This window comes from Marmota marmota, unplaced genomic scaffold (assembly GCF_001458135.2).
Source record: "Marmota marmota marmota unplaced genomic scaffold, marMar, whole genome shotgun sequence".
Lineage (NCBI taxonomy): Eukaryota > Metazoa > Chordata > Mammalia > Rodentia > Sciuridae > Marmota > Marmota marmota.
Genome location: NW_026006383.1, coordinates 81,120 through 88,834, shown reverse-complemented (window position 1 = coordinate 88,834; position 7,715 = coordinate 81,120). Strand labels below are relative to the sequence as shown.

Sequence of the window (7,715 nt, the reverse complement as noted above, 5' to 3'; positions counted from 1 at the left end):
TGTTCCTTTCTGTAAACCATTGAACCTAGGAGAACCAAACTTGGGGAACAAAGATTATTTAGTGAAAGTATGAAGTCTGCAAACTATCAGGAAATCCAAGGGAAAAAAATTGAAGCTCTTTCAGTACATTCTCATTTTCCTGGTATTTCCTAAAGCACTGATAAAAACCCACTTCTGCATGCTTCTGCTTATAGTTACTTTCACCAGGAAAAAACACAGAGTGAAAACTTAGGACACATTGAGTGTGTGAATCTAACAAAAACTGTATTTGATTTGCAGCTTTATTTTCTTCCACCTACATAGTGCAAAATGAAGTGAAACTTGAAAATTCAAACTCTTCCTTTATGCAAACCTTTGAACTTAGGTGAACCAAACTTGAAGAAAAAAGTGTTTCATGGAAGAATGAATTCTGCTGAGTATCAAAGCAATACAATGAAAACAATTTGTAGCTCTTTCAGTACATGGGAACAATCCACAGAGTGTTCACTTAGAACTGATTGTTTAAGTGATGTTTGAAGCATCTTGCACAAACCATGTTTGATTTGTAACCCTATTTGCATCCATCTGTATCGTGCAAAACAAAGTGAAACTTGAAAATTTAAACTATTCTTGTGTACAAACGGTTGAACCTAGGAGTCCCAAACTTGGGGTACAATTTGGGTTTAGTGAAATTTTGAACCCTGATGAGTATCAAATACATCCTATGAAAAAAATTCTTGCAGCTCTTTCAGTATATTGGGATTCTCCTGGAAGCTCCTAAAGCAAGTTCTTAAAAGTTTTTCTGTGTAGTTCTGCTTAAAAGAACTTCAACACAGACAAACCTCAAAATGAGCACTGAGAACTAATTTTGTATGTCAAGGTTCAAGCAGCTAGTAAACACTTTTTTTGGTTTGCAGCTCTATTTTCATCCACCTGTGTAGCGCAAAACAAAATAAAACCTGAAAATTCAAAATGTTTCTCTCTGCAACCCATTGAATCTAAGAGAAATAAACTTAGAGAACAAAGTGTGTTTAGTGAAGAAATGAATGCTGCCAAGTATTAAAGAGATTCAATGAATAAATATTTTCAGCTCTTTCAGTACATTGAAATTCTTCTTCTAGCTCATAAAGCACTGATATAGAAAGCTGTTCCTGCATGCCTCTGATTAGAGCTACTTGGACCAGGAACAAATCACAAAGTGAACACTTTAACTGGTTGTTTGCATGAAGTTTCAAGCATCTAGAAAAACCATATTTGATTTGTAGCTCTATTTCCATCCATCTCTATATTGCCAAACAAAGTGAAACCTTAAAATCCAAACTTTTCCTGTGTGAAAACTGTTGAACCTAGGATTCCCAAACTTGGGGAACAAAGTGGGGATAGGGAAAGGATGAAGCCTACCAAGTATCAAAGAAAACCAATTAAAAAAATGTAGCAGCTCTTTCACTAATGTTGTAAATAACTCAAACTCAGGTCAAAATAAACAAGGAAGAAGAAGCAGAAGCCCCTTTATTGAATACAGCAGTCTGTTTATAGTATTGTGAACAAAAAAAAGGCAGCATTCCAAAAGCAATGATTCAGGTCTTTAAGCTAGCTAAACATAATATACAGAAGTAACTTACTAATCAAAAGTTATGTGCTTCTCATGGCTTAATCTACTCTTGGGCTGGAGCATTCTGAGCTCTGCTCTTTGCTAACAACAGATAAAATTTTCTCAGAGCCCTCCTACTGTACTTGGAAGAACATCCGGTTTGCAGGCTAGCTCCATCAAAGACAGCAAGGCATCTCATTTGCAAGCATGTTCACAGTCACCTTATCTAAACCTTGGCCGAATATCCTTTTTGCAGGCAAGCTCCACCAAGACAGCAGGGCGACTTGTTGCAAGCACACTCATAGTCACGTCTGATTTTCTATATCGCCTTCATTTTGTTTCTGTAAATGAGTCAAAGCAGAAACAATTAGAGAAATTTTATGTTTCAATTGCTTTCACTTTTTTTGGAAGACTATATAAAACAAAACATAAAACAAAAATTGTTACAGTGTTACCAAAAGAAGTTGACAACAAGGTAGAGAAATGACATAAAGGATTCAAATTAGCAATATTTGAAGACAATTCTTGTAAGAGGTCAGATCTTGTCAATTCAGGTAATGTCTTACTAAAGGTGTTCATAATAGTTTTTTCCAAATTCATAATTTCTAAAGTTAAATTTTGATGTCCATTTTACCATCTTTTAAAAGTATCCCTGGAATCACTTGTATTATATGGCACAGGAGTCACACAAATATGAGAAGAATCCCAGTCACACTTCAAAACACTTGTGGTAGCCAAAATACTTACTTGATTGCCAAGCCAGGAAACAGTATGTTGTAGATTTATCACATCTGTATTCAATTGAGAGTCTAAAACCTTTTGTTGTTGCCATAATAAATGAGCATCTTGATCCCATGTACTCATGAAATCCGCAGTTTGAATTTCTTGAATCAAAGCAATGCCAGCTATCATAGCTGTGGCATTTACAGAAGCAACTGCAAGGATTGAAGCTATAACTATTTCTATAAATTGTCATGAGCAGTGTAACAAAACTTGAACAGCATTGAACAAATTAGTAACAGACAAAGGCCAAGTCAAATTAACAGGCTTCCACAGTTCCATGTGAGTTTTAACAATAACTAAGAATAATTATTAAATTCTATTAAATCCCAATTAGTTCTATCTATACATTGAGTAAAAAAAAAAAACAGTCTACACATGATAATGTTCCCCAAGTAATATAAGAATGAGAATCATTATGTGCTATAAGAAGTAAACAGAAAAAACAAGCCCCTTTACACAATGGAACTCCTTCAACAGCTACAGTTATATTAGAAATATTACACAGATTTTTATGGAATGGTATATCTTCAATTCCCCCAAATACTGGAGGAGGGAAGAAATTAATATTATCAGTACATACACAAACATCAAGTTCTCCCCAGGAAACAGCATGCACTGAAGGAGGATTAGGAACATAGGCCAAATTATCAAAAGAATGAGCAGAAACTGTACTTACCTGGAAATTAATAATTGCAAGCATAGCTAATAGAAGATTTTTTCAGCTTCTTGAGTCAACCTTTACATCTGTCCGCATGTTGGGGATTCTGCTGTTTCTGTCACCATCGTAGAGGTTCTCTGCATTGCCAGCTCCTGAAATTGTCTGACAAATGGGTCACTCATTCTGCAATTTGATAAGTCCTGAAGGTACCTAAAAAGGCATTTTGCCTGTAGAAATAAAAGCAAACCCCGTTCCCATATGGTGCAATGACCCAGAAATCCACACTTTATTTTCATGCCTGTACCATATAGGTATTTCCGACTTTTGAAATAATGGCTGTGATTTAAATGTTGAGAAATGTTGCAGGGCTGCAGGAACCTCAGAAGCTGACCAAACATTTAAAAATTTAAAGTTAGTAAGATTTTATTAAGTATATTTTTAGGTATATAAGCCATAGCCATTTTTCCCCTCTTTGAGATCCTAGTAATTTTGACAAAAACCAACTTTGGGACACAATCTTAAATGTACTGAAATCTAGCATACTTCTTTTGTACTCATTTTCAGATGAAGTGGAATGGGACACAGAGCCTTATCTTAAGCAAGGTGGGGCTTTTAATAAATATTAAGTAAAATGCTGTAGTTTGGAGGTTGATCTTTGCTTTTTGAACATCATTTTATAAAGCTCAAATAAATTGTGCTCAAGTTCACGTAAATATTAGCTAACATAATATGATATAACATTTAAAACATGAAATAAAGAAAGGATGAAAGATTTAAACATTTTGTAAAAAATAGAAAAGTACTTTTGTGTGTTACAATATTAACCATAATGCAGATTACTCTCTCATTAACTTAAACATACATTTAAGTTGTACATTCAGTGTAAAAAGTAGCATAAAACTTTAAATATCTTATTGATAACAGGTCCAGTAATAGAACATCAAATGATATAAATAAATCTCCAATATTTCTTTCCTCTTAAGCCTAAAATTTCATACTACTTTAGAACACTAGTTTGATATACTGCTCTTTTAAAGCTACTACCATACAGACTTGTATATATGGAAGATAAGAACATATTAATAGCACCACAATTACATTTATGTTTTTATATTAATCAAGTTTAGCTTTTAAAGAAATAACATGGTACCATTCTCTAAAAAACACTGTTCTTAATTTCTATAAGATTACTTGCTCTGGAAATAAGAAAAACAACTGATTAAAACACAAGGTTATGGGTAAACTAATGTTTTAAGAAATCTTTGTCCTTTTAACATATGACTGATTGTGAAGACAAACTTACACAGACCTTCTTTATCAGTTACTTAAAAAGTCTTATTTACTTTATCACATAAAGTATCTCTTATAAAGAAACACCCCTTTTTTCTTTTAAATATGATTTTCAAATCTAGAACCTTCTAATATTATTTTCCTTTCCATATGTTAACTTTTTTTTCTGTTCACATTTTAAAACAATACTTGTAAATTTTTGAAATTTGTAAGTTTAAATTCCTTGTAAATTTTAGGCAGATTATTTTATATTAATAAAAAGAAATACTTGTTTTTACTTACAGTACTCTTAATTGAAGCAGTTGAAATTTTGAACTTTCGTATAAAGAGATCTTGTATAAACTCTTGTATCTAGAATCACATCTGTTTATCATTTCATGAAAACACAGTGTCTAAGTATCAGGGATGACAAAGCAACTTTATATCTTTTTTTTTTCTACATTTACCAACTTACAATATCATCAATAATGTTACCCAATGCAATGCAAGGAGTTATGAGTACCCAATGGTATATTTAACATTTAGCATATCAATCAGATATTTAACAAAAGTACTTATAAATGAGTAATCCTATGTCTAATTTACTTTCCTTATTTTATCAAAACATCAGACAAGCGTAATGAACAGTGTTAGCCATTTCTTCCTTGTAGAAGAAAAGTCCTGTTGAAAAAAAGTCCTAGAACTAAAGCATATCAGACACTTCATAAACATCAACATTTTATTAGTATTTTTTGAACACCTAGAAAAACTTTTAAGCTTAATTTTAAAGACATCTTATTTATTTTGAAAAATAAGATGCATTGAAAATTAAGCTTACAAGTTTTTTGTTCACCCAATTTAAATTGAACCATTTAAATCACGTGAATCAAAAATATTTGGATTCATTTTTTTAAAAATTTTTTATGAGTGATCCTCAGATATCTGCCAATCTTCCTATCATGTACATGGCGTATGGACATATGCACATACAGACACACAACACATAACACAAGGGTGCACACATAACACAATATTAAAGGCCTTGTAGGTTTTCTCAGGTGAAATCTCCACTGCAATATTTAAAAACTCCACAGTTGATTAAAAATAGAACTGATTATGAAAACATTAGCCTAGGTTTGTAGGATCAAAATCATGAGCTCAAAAAATATAGAATCTAAGAAAAAGCAAGTGTCTTAGAAAAAATGACCGGACGGTAATTAGTTTAGTCTACTTCGAGTTCAGGTTTGCAACAATCTTTTTGAAAATGACCTACTTTTCCACAATTGAAAAAAGTTCCCGATTTATTGGGTTCAAAGGCTGCAGCTATGACTGCAGCAAATATGGAAGTTTGATGTTCAATCCCTCCCACTCCAGAACAAGCTCTCATATATTCACTCAATGTAGTTTTGTTTGTTCTTTTAATGGTCTAAAAATATGTTTACATTCAGGGTTTGCATTTTTAAATGCTAATGTTTTTAATAATAGCTTTGCTATTTGATCTGGAACCACTGAAATCATTACAGCATTACACAGTCTTGCAAGAATATCAGTATAAGATTCAGTAGCCCCTTATATGGTTTTAATGGTGGAAGTTTGTGCTTGACCATTGGGTATTACACGTCTCCAAGCTCTCAAGAAAACCTGTCAAACTGGTTGGATATCTTGATCTGTATATTGAGCCTGCTCTCTAAATGCACAGTAATTACCTTCCCCCATTAACTTATACTCCATAGGTCCAGGGGGATTATAAGTCTCATTCTCTCTTGCTGGTTTTCATGCCTCATCTTCACACCAACTTCCAAATTATAACCACTGAGATCCTTCTAAAACTGTTTTTACTAATGCCTCCCAGTCCAAAGGAATAAGTAATTTAGAAGTTCCCAAATTTTCTAACATACCTAGTACAAAGTGACACTAAGCGCTATATTGAGAGATTGCAGCTTTTAAATTCTTTATAAACTTGTATTCCAATGCAGTGTAATTATAATCAATCATTTGGAGATTATGAAGGTTTTGTTTTCTAGTTATAGAAAATAAATGTGGTGGATTAACAAAACAGCCATGGGAAGCTGTAAGATCATAATCATCATATATCATAGTAAGAGGAAATGAAAAGCACTATTGTTCTCTACCCACATCAACTTTAGACTTTGTCATTTGAAAGAGAGAAGCCTTAGAAAGAACAGTAGGTTTAAGAGAGGACCATTGATTTTTTAATTTCATTTTTTCCACAAAGGCCTCCATTATTTGTTTCATACTAGAGTTGCTATCTGAACTTTCTGAATCCCCCTTATTTTCCAGGTTTGATGTAGAAAAATCATCTGCAGTATCACAGATATTTTCCTTGGGCTCCATTTTATTAACTTTAGTATTAGATTCTGATGTATCAACTTTGCTTTCATGATTAAAACCCTTTTTATTACTTCTCTCTAATAATTGTAATGCTTGAGTAATAGCACTACACAGTGTTCAAATCCTTAAAGAAATAACATTTCTAGCCTGATGCTGCTTATGGAGTTCTTTCTGAACCAGTTTCCATTTCTCTCAATTTAACTGGACCTCGGTTTTATACTGGAACCTGTAACAATGACATTCTATCATTTAAAATAACTTCTTGAGTCTCTTATGAGATGCTTTATACCTGTGGAATATAATAATCCTTGCAGTAACTCCACATATTTTTCCTTTAAGGACTGGAAGTATCCCATGTTAATTCTGAAAATCTCCCTTTTGTTTTCTCAACCTGGGTCTAATACCTTTTCAGTGCTATGTTAATTCTGAAAGTCCCCCCTTCATTTTTTCTACCCGGGGTGCTTACCCTTTTGGTGCAGGATCCTGTGGACTATGCCAAGTACCACAAATAACTCAAATGCAGTTCAGCATGAACAATGAAGAAGAAGCAGAAGGAGCCCCTTCATTGAATACAGCAGTCTTTTTATAGTGTTGTGAACAAAGAAGGCAGCATTCCAACAGCAATGACTCAGTCTTTAAGCTTGCTAAACATAATATAAAGAAGTAACTTACTAATCAGAAGTAACCTGCCTCTCATGGCTTAATCTACTCTTGGACCAGAGCATTCTGAGCTCTGCTCTTTGTTAATAACAGATAAAAATTTTCTCAGAGCCCTCCTAGACCACTTGGCAGAACATCGTGTTTGCAGGCAAGCTCCACTGAAGACACCAGGGCGTCTCATTTGCAAGCACTCTCACAGTCATTTCATCTAAACGTTGGTGGAACATCCCATTTTCAGGCAAGTTCAACCAAGACAGCAGGGTGTCTCATTTGCAAGCATGCTTGTAGTCATGTCTGACACTCTACACAGTACATTGGGATTCTCCTGCTATTATCTAAAGTGAATTAGTAAAAGCTGTTCCTGCATGCTATTACATAGAATTATTTCAACCATGAACAAACCACAGAGTGAGTACTGATTAC

At 33.6% G+C, this 7,715-nt stretch overlaps 1 long non-coding RNA gene across 2 annotated transcripts; it reads right to left on the bottom strand.

Annotated features, from left to right (window-relative positions):
- Positions 1-1,459: 1,459 nt before the first annotated feature.
- Positions 1,460-7,435, bottom strand: LOC125614737. Of its 2 annotated transcripts, XR_007345303.1 has the most exons (4): positions 7,099-7,435; positions 3,030-3,238; positions 2,318-2,505; positions 1,460-1,911 (listed from the first exon to the last, which is right to left on the bottom strand). It is a non-coding gene; the product is annotated as an uncharacterized LOC125614737 (long non-coding RNA). The 2 variants fall into 2 exon arrangements; XR_007345304.1 differs by lacking the exon at positions 2,318-2,505.
- Positions 7,436-7,715: the final 280 nt, after the last annotated feature.